The sequence below is a fragment of the Cyprinus carpio genome, chromosome A15 (genome assembly GCF_018340385.1).
Source record: "Cyprinus carpio isolate SPL01 chromosome A15, ASM1834038v1, whole genome shotgun sequence".
Taxonomy (NCBI): domain Eukaryota; kingdom Metazoa; phylum Chordata; class Actinopteri; order Cypriniformes; family Cyprinidae; genus Cyprinus; species Cyprinus carpio.
In genome coordinates, this window is record NC_056586.1 from 6757504 (window position 1) to 6776870 (window position 19367).

Sequence of the window (19367 nt, forward strand, 5' to 3'; positions counted from 1 at the left end):
ATCATTATGGTGACTTCAAATGAAACAGACCAGTAGATTTAAACTGTTAAGTAATTCTCAATAATAACTAGCTAGACCTCATAACATAAAGTCAGTCTGGTTAGTAATATGTGAAGCTGGTGATGCTTTTTGTGGAGTTGTTTAATCCTCCCATCTGCTGAGATTTTGCTTGTAAAAAAGCGTAGACAAGTCTGACGAGGACTCTATAAATAACATATGAAGATTTTGTGGCTCAAATAAAGGTCCAGTGTGGTTAATTTCTTTGCTCTTGGCTGACACTTTGGCATTGACTATGGCCTGCTTGTGGCCCAGATATGGCAAAACAGGGAGCGGTCTGCCCAAGGTGCCATTCATTCTACGCTACATGTGGGCCAGATCATCATTCCACATGTGCCAGATGTGGGCCGGATCTGGGCCGACAATATGTTGCTATCTGGGTATTGTTTTCAAATGAAACAAAAATTAGATTTAAACCCCTGTTAATTCTCCAAGCAATCAAGGAGGCTTCTTTAGGGGATGTTGGTCAAATTAATTCGAACGCAGAATGTATACCAGGGAGGTTTATGAAACGCCTAGCAAACCCTAAAACCTGCAGCATAAAATACTTGGATTTAAGAGCAATGTGACGAGTAGGCACAGAAAGAGGCAACACCTTCAAAAAAAATTGCAGGACAAGCACCAAAGATTACGGAAGCAAAAGGCCATACAACGTGAGAAAAAAGGGCCTAACTGGGAAGGCCTACCCAGCCCATACAAACCCAACAGGTTCCAGGAAAGGGAGGGAAGACCCCAAGACTAGAGGGCCTACGATCCCAGACTTTCAAATGGAAGAGGCTCACAAGGAGCCATACAACTCCACAATGGAAAGCCAAAATACCACACTATACAAGAAAGTGGGGGCATGGACTATCAGGACCTGAGAGAAGGGCCCTACAAAAAACACTTACAGTGGTTATAGAAAATAATCACCCCCTTTTTCAAATAATTACATTTTTTTTTGTTTTGCAGTCTGAAATGAAGACGGACATAATTTTTGTTTTATCCAGCTGTTGTATTTACTCCCATGCAATTATAACATCCAAGTGGAAAAGATATAAACACCATAGATTTGTCAAAAAAAATAAGTTTAAGAACGGAATCACTTGATTTGGAAAAAAAAAAAAAAAAAAGATCATTCCCCCTCCTAAAAATTACCGTGTAAACACAATCAGGTTTTTTTTGTAGCTAATCACCTTTCTCAATGGCACACAAAGTCATTTGCATTTTTAAAACTGTGATCCATGCTGTGGTTCATTTTGATTAGCTCAGCATGATGGACAAAAAGCTTTTATGGAGATGTGTCAGTCTTGGGTAGTCAGGAGATGGATACAAAAAAGAAAGAAAGAAAGATATATAATATAAATAAAAAAACAGGCTATCATTGCCTCTAAGCACAGTGAAGTCTATTATGAAGAAGTGAAAGGTATTTGGTACCAAACACAGGCCATCCCGGGATCAGGACGTAGCTAGAAACTAGATTGAAAGAGCCAGTAGGAAAATGGCGATAGGCTTCCAGAGGCCTACAGCAAACTCCAAACCCGTTGCAGGAATTTATGACAAAGACTGGTCATGGTGTGCATGGCAACAACAATATCACAAATTCTCCACAAATGGGAGGGTTGCAAGAAACAAAGCCACTCCTAAAGAAAGGCCACATGTACAGTCACGACTAAGTTTTGCCCAGAACACACCTTGAAGATTCTGAGACCCACATGGAAGAAAAGGGTTGTTATGGTCAGATAAGACTAAAGTTTAATTATTGGGCCGCAACACCAAATTATGTGTCTAGTGGAAGAAAAAATCCAATAGAGCTCTCAAAATCCAAATTTGTGGTTTGAAGGAGAAAAAAGGTGAATGTCCTGCAATGCTAGTCAGAGCCCAGACTGTAACACCCACTGAAAATCTGTAGAACTCGATTTGAAGACTGCAGGTCCACCACATGGTCAACCATCAAATTTTAACTGAACTTAAGCAGGCGGATTCTGCAAAGAGAGAGTCGACGGCAAATATTGCAAAGTTTAGAGGATCTGCGCAAAGTAGTAGAGATAATCCCAACAACTAAAGGCTGTAATTTTTAAAGCAAAAGGTGGTGCAACCAAAATACTAACACAAGGGGGTGGATCCCTTTTCCAAGTACACCCGGCTTGCAGCCTGCAGATCAAGGGGGGGCTGCACCTGGGGCGGGGGTCCTGGCACGTGTCGCCCCGCCCCATACCTACTATGATTGGTTTGATCGTACTTTCCATAGGACATACATGATAGGAAATCTGTGTGTAGTTAGTGTAGGACAGAGTATGTTGTTTAAAAAGCTAAAACCGCTGTGCAGTTTACAAAGCCTTCATTATAATGCACAGTGTTTGTTGTTAATTGTCTCACTATTTCGATTTATTGAATCACGATGTTAGTGTTGCAAGTTTAATCTTCTGGACCAGTCGAATACACAAATTAATCACTGGGGACATTATAAAGCGCTAATGTGAAAGTACGTGGCTTTAATGCATTAAAACAGTGCTTTAAATAGACCAAACTCAGTAAACAAATTATTAATAAAGCATTCTATTCACAGACAAGCATATATGAGCCCAGAATACGAACACAATGTGTTTAGTTTACGTGTTAAGCATTTTCCTCCTTAACCTGCTTGTACTGTTAAATAGAATGCTTTATTAAAAATGTTTACTGAGTTTGTTCTTTTTTAAAACACGTTTTAATGCATTACGCCACGTTAAGGCGTTTTCATTTTAGTCTAATGGTTTTCTATACGGAGGAAAATGCTTAACACGTAGGCTAATTTTAAACGCATTGCATTCGTATTCTGGACTCATCTGCTTGTCTGTGAATAGAATAACTCTATTAGTAATGTGTTTACAGAGTTGGCTTTAAAAAAAAAAAAAAAAAAAACTTTTAAAAACCTTTAATGCATTAAGCCACTTTAAGCATTCCAGCTGAATGAAAAGAATCGGCTCAATAATGGTCACAAAAATTGGTATCGGAGAAGATACCAATTTAATATATTAATTTAATATAAATAGATGATACTTTATAAAGTTATCCTCAATATTTGCCCGCAGTGGCTTGTGAGGACAACTGCACTTAAATACTACTATTTGGGGCAGCTGTGGCCTAATGGTTAGAGAATTGGACTTGTAACCAGAAGGTTGCCGGGTTCGAGTCTCAGTGCGGGCAGGAGTTGTAGGGTGGGAGGGAGTGAATGAACAGCGCTCTCTCCCACCGTCAATACCCATTGGCTGAAGTGCCCTTGAGCAAGGCCACTGAACCCCCAGTTGCTCGCTCCCGGGCGCTGGATATATAGCTGCCCACTGCTCCGGTGTGTGTGTTCACGGTGTTGTTCACTTCTCACTGCTGTGTGTGTGCACTTGGATGGGTTAAATGCAGAGCACCAATTTCGAGTATGGGTTACCATACTTGACAAATGTCACGACTTTCACTTATAGCAACAGATTACAGGTATGTCCTTTCAGAATCATCACAACCAGTAGAAATAAACGTTTCTCGATTTCTTCACTTTAAAATAATGAGAAGCAGCATATTTTCCTGAAATAAAGGGGAGGAAAAGTCTATGCTTTGCAATGTAGTAAAGAAAATTAAAGTTTCATAAAAATTGAAATGGCACACAGCAGACATATTAGCCTGTTGCAGATAATACATAAAAATAATTGTCTTGTCATGCTATATAAATCAAAACAATACTTTCTCATACTCTGATGATATGAAAATCAAATTTACAAAAATTATTTAATTCATAATTCATTATTCTATCTGAAGACCTGATCCTCCCTCTGTGGATAATAAACCCAATTCATTTATTAAATGTAGTTGGTTGTTCATCTTTAGCCTAAAGATCAGTTTAATTTAACAAAACAATCATTTCAGGGACATGGCGAGTTACAGGCTAATGTTTTATTTGTTTCTTCTCTGCATTATAATGATGTTTTGTAAAACTGCCACAGTTTTAGCTTTTTAAACAACATACTCCATCCTACACTAACAACACACACATTTCCTATCATGTATGTCTATGTATGTATCTTTTCTAGCTCTCAGCGGAGGCGGTCGCATTTCTTCCACTCCTCCCTGCCTTCCCTGCTGTTTGCTTCTCTCCTAAACTTCTTGTCTACTTGAGAGACTCTCTCTGCACTGCTCTCCTAAACTCGAACATGGATTTGATTAATTGGTCTCTCAACGCAAATTGACACCATCTTTCTCGACGAGGCGATCTAGCTTGGGTTCGGGGGAACCTGACTGCCCTGCCGGAACGTTCGCAGCGTGGCTACACGATGGACGCGTGGGCGAATTGGCGGGTCGTGTGTCTGGCGGCTCTTTCCGTGGAGGACATTGAAGACATCTACCTATTCGGAACCATGATAACAGGTATTCTGCTGATTGGATTAGGCCCTTTGCCCTGGGTTATCGGGAAAATTCAGAAGACGGGAACAGCTGTCCAAGGCCTCACAAGGCTGCTCGTCATGATTGAAGCAGTGGGCAGGAGTGGTCAGCATTGAGAACTGAGACTATTAAACCGCAATATGGATAACATCACGAAGAAGCTCACGGCTTTGGAAAGGAAATTGGAGAATTTGGAGACCAAATATGGACAATGAACAATCATAGTGACCGTAAAATGGAATGCGGCTACTAGACCAAAACAACTGGTATCATATCTTCTTTCGGCTTTCTCTACCAGCCTTGGCCTTGGCTGATAACATATATCTCCCGGGTTGAGCACGGCAGCGAGACGCTCTAGCATTCCTCCCCCCTCCCACAGACCCCTGATGATTGTTGACTCTGTCTAGGACCCCTGGCCAAGGCTGTCTCCATGGCAACTTGCTGTGTGACGCTCTATAATCTGCGGACTGAGGCATCTAGAGAGAATCGCAACTCTCCAGGCCTACCACATACACTAACTCTTACACATATACAGATATGCATTCCACCCCCCCAACCCCCATCCCCCTCGCCTTCGCCGCTTTGTTCCACCAGTCTGGCGAGCGGGTCTGTGACCAGCGCTTGTAATGGCCGCAGGGACCGGATGCTGATTGCCTGGGCTGGATCACCTCGATCCCCAACTTCCGTCCCCAGTTGCAAAGTCATGTGTTTTATGGTGTTATGTTGATTATGTGCTTTTGTGCTGAGGTGTTTTTGCTTTCCGAATGTTTTCCTGTCCTCAAACGGTGCTCCCAAAGGGAGCACAGTCTGGGTGTTGGTTTTTTTCCTCCTCTCTTTCCTAATGTTTTTTTTGCTGTTATCTCTTCCCCTGTCTACTGTATTTCGTTGCCTTGTGCCCACATGTGCAATGACAATAAAGTTGAATCTAATCTAATCTAAAAATCTAATCTATGAAAGATGATCGAACCAATCAGAGTAGGTATGGGGCGGGGTGACACGTGCAGCCCCGCCCCAGGTGCAGCCCCGCCTCGATCTGCAGGCTGCAGCCGGGTGCTTCTCCCTTTTCCAACTCAGTGATCTTTTTTTTTTTTTCATACAATCTATCACTTCAATTTTATATTTTAATATAAGCACAACAAAACAAAACAAAAACTGTGTCTGCCTTCATTTCAGGCTACTAAGCAAAAAATGTAATTATTTTAAAGGGGTGTGATTCTTTTCTATACCCACTGTAAATGATAGCAAGGTTGATAGAGAGAAGGCCTCAACAGAGGCCTACCAACTCTACTTGCAGAGGCAGCTAACCAAGGAGGTTCACAGGGAGGATAATAACTCAGCACCACTGCCTGAGAAGTTTTCTGGAGATTTGAGGCCTCTTCCCTTTTTATAAGAGAAAGCCTAATGATGCTTCACCTGTAATGTTGACATCAGTGATTGAGAGAGGAGGAGTGCAGTAACAGCCAGGGCTGGCGGTGTGTGATGAGGCACACTTGAATTGCATGGTGCCTCATCACCACCATTGTAAAATACAGAGCGCCTCTCCACAAGAGACCAGTTTATTTCCCTGTACATGTAAGCTGGTGTCTTCATGGATCCAGAAAGGGGATGGAGAGAAGTTCCTGCACCACCAGACATGTGAGTTGCTGGTATTGCAGGTCTGGAATGGAGATGCACACATACAGCCACCAAATACTCACCCCCTTACCTGGATCTCTCCTATCTGGACATTGTCCTTTCTTCCCATTTCCTCAGTACAATGAGGATACCAGATTTTACATATAAACAGTCTCATGAAGATAAAGAAGAGGATGGCATGTTCTCCTGGTGTCTTTTTTAATTATGGGTGCGCTGGTTGCCACCGTTCAATATTTTTCTCAAATTTAGACCTGAGCTTCAGACACCGGTCACACTGATGGCATTCCCCAAAGCAAACTATAGAGGACACAGTGTGAGTTCCCTTTTGGTTTATGGAAACAAGAGTTTAGGCAAGTAACCTAAACATTATATTGTATGGTGACATTGCTGCTGTACACATTAACCGGTGTGGCCGTTAACAGATGAGCGAATTCGTCATTTGCTCTTTTTGTTTTACCGACACGTAAAACAATATTGCTAGGAATTACATTTACATTTAGTCATTTAGCAGATGTTGTATCCAAAGCGACTTACAAATGAGGACAATGGAAGCAATCAAAATCAAACAAAAGAGCAATGATACCGTAAGTGCTATAACAAGTCTCAGTTAGCTTAACGCAGTGCACATAGCAAGGGCTTTTAAATAAAATAAATAAAAATAAAACTGATAGAATAGAAAAAGAATAGAAAAAGAAAAAGAACACTAGCAAGCTAGTTTTAGAGGACTTTTTTGCTTTAGTTAATTGTATAATAAATGAAAAGAAAACAGATAGAATACAAAAAGATTAGAAAGCTAGTTAGATTATTATTATTATTTTTAAGAATAAAATTAGAATAGTGAGTACTGAAGTTAGAGGGTCAAATAAAGATGGAAGAGATGTGTTTTTAGCCAATTCTTGATGTTAACTTAATTTACAGGATTAAAGAGTATTATTCCATAATAAATTATTGTAGTCAGAAATTTACTGTGAAATCAATGCATGCTGCACTGTTAAAAATCGCTGTAAAAAAACGGCCAAATTTTGACGGTAACATACTGTTTTTCATTAAAACAGTGCATTCTGGGTAATATTCATCTTTTTCGAGAAGGTAGCCTGCTGCTATATATCGTAAATAACAACGTTCAAAGTCGACACTCAGAGCCTGTGTGTTTCAAATCAATCCTACACCCAAAACATTCACTTTTTTTCCCTACATGAGTTTACTAATATAGTCCACCTGACAGAGAGAATGAAAACTAATGAGTGAATTAAGACACTGATGAACAGCTGCTGTTAACGAGCAGAATCACTGAAGAAAAGAGAAACAAGACACACAAGAACTACAACTGACTTCAGCCACAGCCTTAGATGAAATCAACTGAAGATTTAAACAATCAACAAACAGCTTTAAACGCTTCACTCATTACTAACCAGAATGACTTTATTTCTGTCAGATCAGAGATCAAAAGATCTTATTGAGAATTACAGAGATTCAGATGATGATGTTTTACCGTTTCGTTTGACGTTAACATTGCGGAGATCAGTGTTTGCTTTAGTTATGCTCCTGACCCTTGAGTTTTGAACTTTAAGTTCTGTTTGATTGCTGTATTTGTGTCTTAATCATACATCTGTTATAGCTGTGTTTATGTGGCTGGTCAAGTCATTATGGCTGTTTCTGTCAGCCATGATCAACCAGACTGACTTAACATGTTGCTAGAATAATTTGGTCTTGAAACATGTGTGAACTTATTTTTCTTTAAACTTCATAAAATTGAACAATAATGTGACAACCAGAACATATGGATATGAGACAGCTTGGGTTTGAAATATTTTGGCCTTTATTGTCAGAAAAAGACATCAACAATCAGCATATGAATCTCAACAATGGTGACAATCAAAAGGTTCATGATGCAATGTATTCTGGGTACCAGCACAGGATAAAACTCATCCATGACTCCCAGCATGCATTGCGGCATGAATAAATTATGCCCCAAATTGTCCACTTATTTTTCTTGCATCTCATGTTGCTTATATTTTGCTTTTGTCTTAAGTTTTAGTAGCATGTTTTGTGATGTTCAGAACTTAACTGTTTATTTATTTTGTGGATTGTCACCATTGCTGTGATTCATACGCTGATTCTTGATGTGTCCGTCTAAATTACAAAAAAGGCTTTTTTTTTTTTTTTAAATGTGTGATATTTTCTTAACAGTCTTTCATAACTTACAGCTCAGCAGTGTTCTTTTGCTGTAGTATTAATATTCAATAAGAGAAAGAACACGGGATTGGATGAGAAATAAGAGAATGCTTGTTCTTATCAATCTGTAAACAACAATACCACATTCTTTTTTTCTGATGACTTTTTTGCTATAACAAGCTCCAAAAACACATTGTTATTGCATGATTAAAAAAACCCTTAGTCGTAGTATTTTGAAGTCACGGTTCAAAGAGCCCAACTAAAGTAAACACTGATCTCAATCATGGTAGTGAAAAAAAAAAAACACCTAAAACTCTCAATAAGATCTTCTGTAGACATCTGACAGAAATAAAGTCAGTCTGGTTAGTATTGTGAAGCTGTGTTAGGAGTTGTTTAATCAGATCTTGAGAGATTTGATGAAATTATTTTATTCAGTTGATTTCATCTAAGGAGCTGTGGCTGAAGTCAGTTGTAGTTTCTTGTGTTTCTCTTTTTCTTCAAGTGATTCTGTTTGTTAATAGCAGGTGTTCATCAATAACGCTCAGTCATCAGTTAATCACAGAATTATCTCATTAACTTCACTGATTCAGTGTTACTCTAACACTCTGTAGTGTGCACACATTATAAGTGCTCATTTAAAACTGAGGATTTTGCTGTGGGGTTTAAAGGGTTAAAGATTTAAGATGAAGAAGCATAAACAGCCTCTATGCCAACATAATTTAACAGTAATAAAACTGTAATTAATTTACAGGAAACAAACTGTAGAAAAACAGTTATTTACTGGCACCCCTGCTGCCAGTAAATAACTGTTTTTCTACAGTTTGTTGCCGTAAATTACATGGTTGCCAGTAAATAAACTGTTTTTCTACAGTTTTAGTTGCCGTTAAAGTCAAGGAAAAAAACTGACATTTTATACTGAAAAAGGTAAAAGTCAGATTTAACCAAATGAAAAAAAGTTAATTGTGTGACTAAATATATTTATGAACCATCCAGTAGAAAAAAAATTAAAGCAAAGTCATACACTGATGATGAGATTAAATACTGAACTCAATCATATTTAATGTGTTTGGGCACAAGAGAGATTCTGTTAGTTTAATGCAGTTTTGTGGTACACCATTGTGCTGGCTGGCTGAGAGTAGAGCCTATGCTTCAGTCAATGATGAGCCACAAATTTTCTGCTGCTTTATATACAGACAGTAAATGTGGAGTTGTTGATACAGTGATGATCTCTGTGTTAAGTACTTCAGCACATACATGTGTGCTATAGCTGACAATGAACTACAGTGATTTGAGTAAAAGTCATGCATTTAGTTACTTATTACTACACATTAAGTGTTTGCAGTTTTATATTAAGAATCTTCCTTCTCACTGGACTCAAAATGAAATAAAATTCATAGTACTAACATTGTAGGAATGATAGTTTTTAATCTCGAACTGTTTGAAAGCACGTGGGAGTGGACAGTTAGTTTCCTATGGTTAGAATTTACGGTTAAAAATACTGTAAAAAAAAATTTTTAGGAGTGTTAAATTAATGGTTGAGAGCTGTAAATTAACAATACTTTACTGGCACCCCTGCTGCCAGTAAATTACTGTTATTTAACGGCAAAATTTTTTACAGTGTGGGGAAGCTTCTTACAAATGACTGTGAATGAAAAGCAGAATGATGCTAGCATCACAGTAATTTACTGCTCTTCTTTTACTGTGAATTCACATTATAAAGTTGTCTTTAATTGTGCCACTGTAATTTTTTTAAAGTCACCATAATGGTGATTAGTGATTATGCTTATTATTTTTGTTTTGGATTCTTGGCCCTTGTAACTATTCATGTTTAGAGCGTCTGATTTTTAGTCATGTCAGAAGTGAACAAATGAAAAACATTTGTTACAATGATGACGCAAGCTAAGATATGAAATTAGCTAAATAAAACTGAGTTGTAAGTTAGTCAGACTATTCTTAACATGAAGATTTATTTTGGCATATTGAGCGCAGAAGATTAATCAAAAAAGTTATTTCACGTTCATAAACTGTTTGTTGATGGATCTTTATTCACAATAGTAAAGCAAACTGCTGAGAAAATGGTATTTGCAAGATGTGACATCAATACTTGATATACAACACAACAATGGTAACACTCATTCATGCAACAATATTAAAAACCACTGCTATACAGATAACAACAATAACCACTACTATACACATAATAACTTTTTCAACATCTCGTATGAATGTTTTTAGCATGACTGTGAAAATTTAACTACTACACTGAAAGAAATAGCATAGATTTCTTCATGGACTAGTGTTTTGCAACTAGTAGTTCCTCGTGAGTTCACAAATTCATCTAACACACAGATCTGTTAGCCTACTAGTGTTATATGCTAATGTTTTTGATAATGTTTCTAACAGAATAAAACATTGTTATTTATTTATTTATTTATTTGTTTGGTTTGTTGGCTCTAGCGGTCTACCTAATGTGTTATCCTGTGCAGCAATTACCTGTCATTTGTGAGCTTTTTTGATTACTGTCATCGTTTAAGTGTGTCGGGGTGGAATCAGTGTTGCCAGATATTGCTATGAAAAACAAATAAAAACCCTTAAAATAATTTAAAAAAAGAAACCAAAATTATTTAAAAATCCTTTCGTAAATTAGATAAGATAAAATATATCGCTAAACCTACACTACAAACTTGCCACTTTGTTAACTTTCTAAAGTGTCAAATTAAGTGGAAAAGACAAGTCCAAAGACGCTTAGAACAGCTGGATCTGGCTCTGTGCCCATGCCCTCACTCACAACTCCTCTCAAGCCTTGTCTCAAGCCAGCCTCTTTCAGCTATCTTTTTCATACCACGGACACTAAAAAACATTCTTGCAAACTGTCTATACATTCAGACATCCATATATGAGGAGTTTTAAATAGCAACAAAATTCGTCATTCAGAGATCAAATTTTTTATTTCTGAACATGAAAGATTTACAGAGGTCCTCTGTGACTCATAGCTGGCTACCACTGAAGCAGCACGGCATAACCTTTGCAGAAAATCCTAAAACCAAATGTGCTAAAAAAGGCATCTAGTGCATATTGCTGTATACATGTTACTAAACCCTTAATGTTCCTTTCTTGCATCACATGTATTGTCTGTGCATGAAGAGATCAAGCTAACTGAAACAAATTTTACTTCATCTTAAACAGTTGTAGCCCCACTGAAAAGTGGTGTTCTACTAAGGTTTGTAGTTGACTGGGTGGTTCACAGCAAAATCTCCAGTGTTAATTTAACACTCTGAGTGTGGACTCATATAAACACCGAAGTAGTGTTAAAAGTAACACTGAAGCAGTGTTAAAGTTAATGAGATAATTAGGAGATTAATTGGAGTGATGATTGACCATTATTGAAGACACCACTGATGTTAACCAAGCAGAATCACTAAACGAGAAAAAACAACACAATTTGTGTGTCACCATTATAGTGGTCAGTGTTTGCTTTAGTTGGGATCTTGACTCTTGACGTTTTAACATTAAATTTTGTTTGGCTGATATAACTGAGTTATAACAGACAGATAAGCTGAGAGTAAAAGTCATCAGGTTGTGATGATTATGTTTTAATGTAATCATTATGTGACCTGAATCATTGAACTCATTCAGAGTCTTTTCTCTGAGTTATATTTCCTTGATTGAATATAACAACTTTTGATGCCACAGTGAAAAAGGCTGTATCTGCTATACATTATATAAGGGTCCCTTGCAAACTGTTCTGATTTCTTTTTCAAGATTTTTTATTTTAGGCACACACAGACATCAAGAATCAGTGTATGAATCTCAACAACGGTGACAAACAGCATATTTCAGATAAACAGATCAACTCTTGAACATCACAAAACTAAATACTAAAAAGTCACATAAAAAAACAGCAAAAATGATGAGTTTTTATTGCTTATAACATGCTTTTTTGATGTTCACCATTGTTGTGATGGTCACGAAGTGATTCTTGATGTCTGTGTGTCTAAATAAAAACTTATTTATTTTTATTATGTAGCTGTAACTTTTAAAAACTCTGTCTGACTATGGCCAAATGCAAAGTCTTGTATTTTTCATTTAACTTATGTAATAAATAAAGACAATACAACTCAAGTATTCAGACCCCAAAACACAACCAATCCGACACATGACCCACATTTCCTCTGGTTTGTTTGTCTGTTATAACTCAGTTACCACAGCCACACAAAAACCTAAAGTTAACCACTTAAGGGTCAAGATCCCAACTAAAGCTAATACTGACCACTATAATGGTATGACACACAAATTGTTGATTGTATTCTTTGGTGATTCTGCCTTGGTTAAAATCAGGTGTCTTCATAATAGTCACATCATCACTCAATCAAACACCCTAATTATCTCATTAACTTCAACACTGCTTCAGTGTTACTTTTAACACTACTTCGGTGTTTATATGAGTCCACACTCAGAGTGTTAAATTAACACTGGGGATTTTGCTGTGTTGGTACCAGAGCTGCTGTTGCCTTCGTGTTTCACCTGCATGATGTTAACCCTGCAATAATCTTATTCTACTGCTCATATGCCTCCATATGCTCCAGTTACTGACGTCATCATGTCAGAGCTGGTATAACTTCAAATTAGAAAATCATTATGATAGCTTACTATTGCAAATAGAGGTAAGGTAAGGAGACTGTTGTTTCGTACACTTATGTACTTGGTAAATAACCAATTTTTTGTTTCAACCAAAAAAAAAAAAAAATGCATACAAAAGCTTTAATATATGTTTAGAACTACACCATATAAGACATTTTAATTGAATTGCAAATGTACATACAATATACAAGTATGTTCATGTTACTTCACATTCAATTAAGAGTTTAGAGATTAACTTTTTTCACAAGATATGCATTATGTTGTACTCCTTCAGAAAATGATTATGACATTCAGTCAAAACAAGAGGCCAAAGTGGAGAAAAGAATCAAGAGTTTATTTGATATGGACAAACTGGTCTTGGTCACCCAGGACAAGGTATTACAAAGGAAACTCGACAACTCTGATGTCCCACAGAAAGCTATGATGGACACTGACACTAATGTCTATGATGATGAGAACAAGATTTTTAATTCCAAAGGCTGTGCATTGTTGGATACAAGAAACCTAGTTCCAGACAAACTGGTTCTCTATTATGAGGTGGGTTGCAACTCATACTATGAAATTTATTTATTTATTTATTGATCATTAATAATGTGAGTACTATCACCTTTTATTAAAATACACTGCAAACTTAAGCAAAGCAGAGTGGTAAGATAAAAGGTGGTGCTGGATGCTCAAACAATATTATGTTATGTTTTCATTTCATCACAGAGCCAGTGTTTACATATTTCAGTGGAATCAATCTGCAAATGGCCTATTTAGTAGCAAATTATAGTAAAATAAAGGTTCTTTCTTCCCATTATGTTCCATTGTTTTTTAGGAATAGGGATGTAACGATTCACTCAACTCACAATGCGATACGATTCACAGTACCGAATTTCACAGTATGATTTTATCATGCTTTTTTTTAAACAAAATGAGATTTGAGACTATTTAAAAATGAAAATGTGTCCTTTTATTCTTTCAAAGTACAGCACATTTCTTTGTGAAATGGAAATATGTCAAATAACAAAACAAAAATTAAAAATCAAAAACCAAATCAAATAAATAAATAATACAAATGAGTTCCCTTTCGAATGGTCTCTCCAGTTGGGTCAAGGATGCTTATGGGGAAATACTCTGAATACCGAAGCCTGACGCTGATTTGTTCATACGTTCGTGTAGTTGCAGTGGGAAACAAATGGCATTTCAACTCGCCAAAAGTGTGGAGCCACTGGTTAGAGAGTCGGACTCGCAATCCGCTCAATACCACGACTGAGATGCCCTTGAGCAAGGCACAAACTGCTCCCCGTGTGCCATAGCATAAATGGGCTGGGTCTCTTTTGCCCCACTGCTCTGGGTGTATGTTCACTGCTGTGCGTGTGTGCACTTTGGATGGGTTAAATACGAGCATGAATTCCAAGTAGGGGTCAATTTTCTTTGGCTCCACGTCACTTCTTCACTTTACGATAAATTGGCTCTGGGCACCATTCATCAGAATTTTTCTCTCCTTCAATGCAAAGATCATTTTCTCTCTGGACTCTGAAGAAGCAGCAAGAAGCTCAGCCTGACTGCTTGTTGTAGAAGATCCCCGGCAGCAGAAGATCGCCAACAAGCCTTTCCCTCTGGCTTATCCAGCGAATAAGAACAATTTCAGAGCAAATTTCTTGTGACATTGCAAATGCAGCGCCCGCACAGAGGTTACACTCACAAGGACAGAGTGCTCTTATTGTGTTGGGCATGTTCCAGCGAAGATCCCAACACCCTCCCACTGATGCAACTAACACGGCCCAGCATGGACAGCGAGCTGATCCACTTTCTCACTAAGGCTGTGGAGGATCTCAGCCTAGACTGGTCCGCTCTGAAAGATCCCGCCCGCGGCCTCCTAGATGATAAGTAATTGAAGGGACACTGTCAATGGATCCTCCCACCAATGGCCCGCTCCGTTCTTCCCAGGAGTTCACGAAGAACTCACCAGGGGGGATTTTCGGGTGGGAGCGACCCCAACTCTGCATTTAGTAATACCTCCACTTATTGCCGCTCTCAACCACAGTTTTACGGTGTGCCTGAAGAACGAGGTTGTGGACAGCTCCCCCCTCTAAACAGGCAGTGGATACACATCTGTACCCTTCAATCAGCCCTATAGATTTGAAAGCCCCATTCAGTGCAGGCACTTTCCTTCCAAAGCACTACAGTTCGGCAACTGTTTTCAAGTCGCCAGAATGGCTCTATCCCCGGCAGCCTACTAAGCAGAAACAGCCTCTGACCGAGCCTAAGTCTGATCCTGGGCTTCAGCAGCACCCCCAGACAGGAAAACACTACCCATTTTCTGGGTGTCCAAGTTCAAGTTGTTGACTTTGAAGCAGATCCTAGTGCAAATATGCCCCGGGACTGTTTTTTATCAGTGGATCTGAAAGACGCTTGCTTCCACTTCCAGATAGCCCATCATCACACATTGAAATTTGAGTTTTTAAGTGGGTGGCTTATCAATAGACAGTCCCTACTATGTCGGACTGTCTCTGCCCCACACACTTTTACAAAGTGCATGGGACATGGCTCTTCCCCCCTTAAGGACCTGTGGGAAATCTGGATTCAGCCCAGGTGCGGGCATGGACTCTAGCCCCGGAATGGCTCCCTGAGATAATTTAGACTGCGTCCTTTCATACTTTGATTTTCGCGTGTGCCCTGAGGGTTTTCCAGAGGGTTGCTCGGCCTGTCCTCAACCGCTTCCTCTGTGATTCCTCATGGGCTTGCCCATGTCCTGTCCCATCCTCATCATAAACAGGTGTCCCACTACGGCATCAGAGCTGTGGCCCCTTGGAAAACCCCTCATCCTTTTTCAATCAGTTGCGCATCCCCCGTTAGGGACTGATATTCCAAAATAAAGAGTGGCACAACACTTGCCTCCATCTCAGGGTTGGGGCTTTTTTCTGGGTTGCTACTAGAGCAACCTGGTATGTTTACTTGGCTCCTGGTCAAACCTTGGAGCATTGCTTTTCAACAGAATGATGCTTGTTGGTGCCTTTCTAGTCCCTAAAATGCCTGTTACTCCTGGTCTATTTACAAGGGGGCAGTCCTTTAGAAATCACCAAGGCAGCCGCTCCGTCAAAAGTTTGACGTCGATGCCTTCTTTAATGGTCACAGTGAAAGCTCCCGCGGAGAGAATTTCACATGTGCTGTACAGACACTGAACCAATGGGGACATGCTTCGCAGGGGCAGTTTAGCAAAAGATAATTCGGAGACTACATCCCAAATGTGTTCAGATGATTTTTGGTCTGTCGTTTGGGCATGGGGGCAGAGCTGGACCTGTCTCAACCATGGCCGACAACTTCCACTGTGTCCAATTTAACTTCTCGAATCAGAGAGATGCCCTGGCCCATGATGGCCCAGTGCCTCATTTTTATGCTTCCCCGACTTGCCCTGCTTCCTCAGGTCAACAGACGAGTCATGGAAGTCAGATTCTCATCCTCCTGGGAGCCCCACTCTGGAGGAATCATAACGTGGGTCTCTGAGTTTGATGCAACTGCTATTTGCACCCCCGTGGCCAAAATACCATTGCGGATTCAGACCCTCCACTGTGCAAGCGAGGACATGATTTGGCATCCCACGGCCTGAGCTTTGGAAGCGTCCATTCTGGCCCCTCGATGGAAATCCTTTACAGCTTCCCTGCAAATGTGACTAATCACAATTTTTGGAGGCTAAAGCCCAGTCTAGGAAGATACCTCTACTCGACACACTTTAATGTCCGTCTTCTCTGACTGGTGCGTAGCAACCGAATGATCCCCCGTTCTTTTGTGACGGTCATCCATGTCAACCATTTCTGCAAGGAGCCTGCCGTATAAACTCTTCACTGGACAGGGAAAGAGGTTTAATTTCTGCGGGGAGCTTTGGGATTGCATCCGCCCTCTATCCTCATACTGTGCTGACCTGGGACTTATTTATAGTCCTCAGGGACATATGGGGCCCCTCCTTGTTGAAACTGACTCCTGTCGGGGTGACTTACAGCCTCTGTCACTTTAAGACCAACCCTCCTTTTTGGGTCCTCTTGCATCCAGTTCAAGCGAGGTGGGTGACCACTCAATGGTCTTGACGTTTGGGCCGAACCACTGTAATTCATCATCAAACCAAGACATGGGCGATGGGCCTAAGGGTGCTCTCCACTTTGTTCAGAAAACAAGCTTCCTTACCCTTCTGGCTCTTCCTAATTTAGAGGAACTCTGCCTGACCCGGGCTATTAGATTGTATATTAATTGAGCTCTGGCCCATTTTGGCACTCTAGCTCTTCCATAGCTTTGCTGGATATGGGATGTATAGCCGTTGTCCAGACGGTGATGTTCTGTTAGCGTTGGAACCGCATCCACTGTTTAGCCAGGATCTGGGGCACCAGGCGGGCCATAGCAAAATGCTTATATATCAGCCAAGAGCAAAAGAAATAACCACCATGGAACCTTATCCGAGCCACAAAATCTGTCGTATAGTATTTATAGAGTCCCTTCAGCTTTGTCAACGCTGTTTTACAAGCACAAATCAACTGAAGGAAAGAACGAGGACAGAAAAAAGAAAAAAACGGAAACACAGCACAGAGATCTGTTAGTGGTCTTGTATAAGTTCTTAATTGCGAATTAAACAGGGTTTAAATCTAATGTTTGTTTCATTTGAAGTCACCATAATGGCGATTAGTGTTTCCATTAGCTGTGCTCGTAAACTCTTATTAACAGCTCATTCATTTTTATTGGCGGCTGTGATGAGGGTGGTTTATCAAGCACAGGGCGGGTTGTTCGACTGAAACCACATAATGACTTCTTCCTGATGATAATTCAATTATGCCAGTTCCCTAACTGCCGTTTGAACATTAGCAATTGTGTTGTGCCAATTCATTGCTATGCTATCATAAAACTGCCGCATAAGCTCAACCGTACTGCATAATAATCAGTTACAAGACTTTAACAAAAAAAAGCCCCCCCCACCACAAAGTCATCATCAGTACAACACATGAACCTCAACAATGGTGACAACAATAACGTTGTAATGTTTGCACTATCATGCTGGGGGTCCACAGTCCAAAAATCCCAGCATGCATAACAGCATAACCTACATTCTGCAGCGGGAATGGTCTATCGTTTACTTTAATTCTAACTTTGTTGTTCATGCAGTTCTTTTGTATTTTTGCTGTTCTTGTTGGGTCTTTTTAGTAATGTTTTCTGGATGTCCCGGATGATCCACTTTAGTTTAATATTTTGTCACCATTTGTTTAGGAAATCATCTGCTGATTGCCTGATTATCTGTGTGTTGCCAATGCCTGCTCAATTTTCTGTATGTTGTAAACTGATGTTTAACCTCACCAAACTTGCCGTTGTACACACACGATTTGTAATGTGAAAGCATTACTTTTTAGTATCCAAAAGACTTCAGAGAATCATTTGGGCTGTTAAAATGGAGCAATTGTAAAACCATCAAACAACAATAACCTATAACATACTGCAAAGTGACACAAATCACACTGTCCTAAGCAAGCCAAATAAGACCAAAAAGATTCAAATGAATAAACATTCGAATTTAAACCCTGTTAATTTCTCAATAAGAAACTTCTGTAACCTCTAACATAAAGTTCAATTCTGCTTAGTAATATGGTAAGTTGGTGATGCTGTTTTGTGGTATGTTGTTTCACCCCTTTCTTCCTCTTGCTGGCAAACAGGAGCGGATCCGCTTAAGTACCCATAATTCCATGCGAACAGTTGGGCCAGATCATCATTCCACATGTGCCAGATGATTGGACCGGACTCTGGGTCCGACATAGTTTCTGTATCTGGGTGATATCTGTGTGGCTGCTGGCTGGTTGTCACCATCCACCTTCACTAGTTTCTGTAACTTGAAGGAGTGTCATTTCCCTTTCAGGCACAGATTTTGTCCGCTTAAGTTTACCTAATCCTCTCTGTAAGTGGAGAAAGTTTTGTTTTGTAGTCCTCAGCCTAGTGACTTGAGTCTCATACACTTTAAAAAAAATGCTGCGTTAAATATAACCCAGCACTGGGTTAAAAAGGGACCAACCCAGCAGTTGGGCTATTTTGACCCAGCGGTTGGGGTATTTTGAGCAGCGGGTATAAAGTCCTGGGGTCAGAAAGTAAAAGTCCTGCCATATGTTTATTCCACACATAAACTCAGCAGCTGATTTCAGCAGAGGATGAACCAAGTCATTCCTTTCAAGTCACAAATGAGTGTCATGTCAAATCCCAAGTACTCAAAGAGTTAAAGTTAATGAGATAATTAAGTGACTAATTAAATGATGATTGTGCATTAGTAATGAACACCTGCTGTTATTGAGAAATACAGAGGATCAGATGTTGATGGTTAAATGATGCCACCGTCATGGAGATCAGTGTTTGCTTTAGTTGTGCTCTTGACTCTTGATGTCTTGTGTTAGATCTCTCTCTGTAGCACTGCATGTGGTGTTGTACAGTGAGAAGATATTAGTTGTTTGTATATGATAAGA

At 39.5% G+C, this 19367-nt stretch overlaps 1 pseudogene; it reads left to right on the forward strand.

The window, feature by feature from the left end:
- LOC122147670 overlaps positions 1-19367 on the forward strand; it is a 129306-nt pseudogene that overhangs the window by 106076 nt on the left and 3863 nt on the right.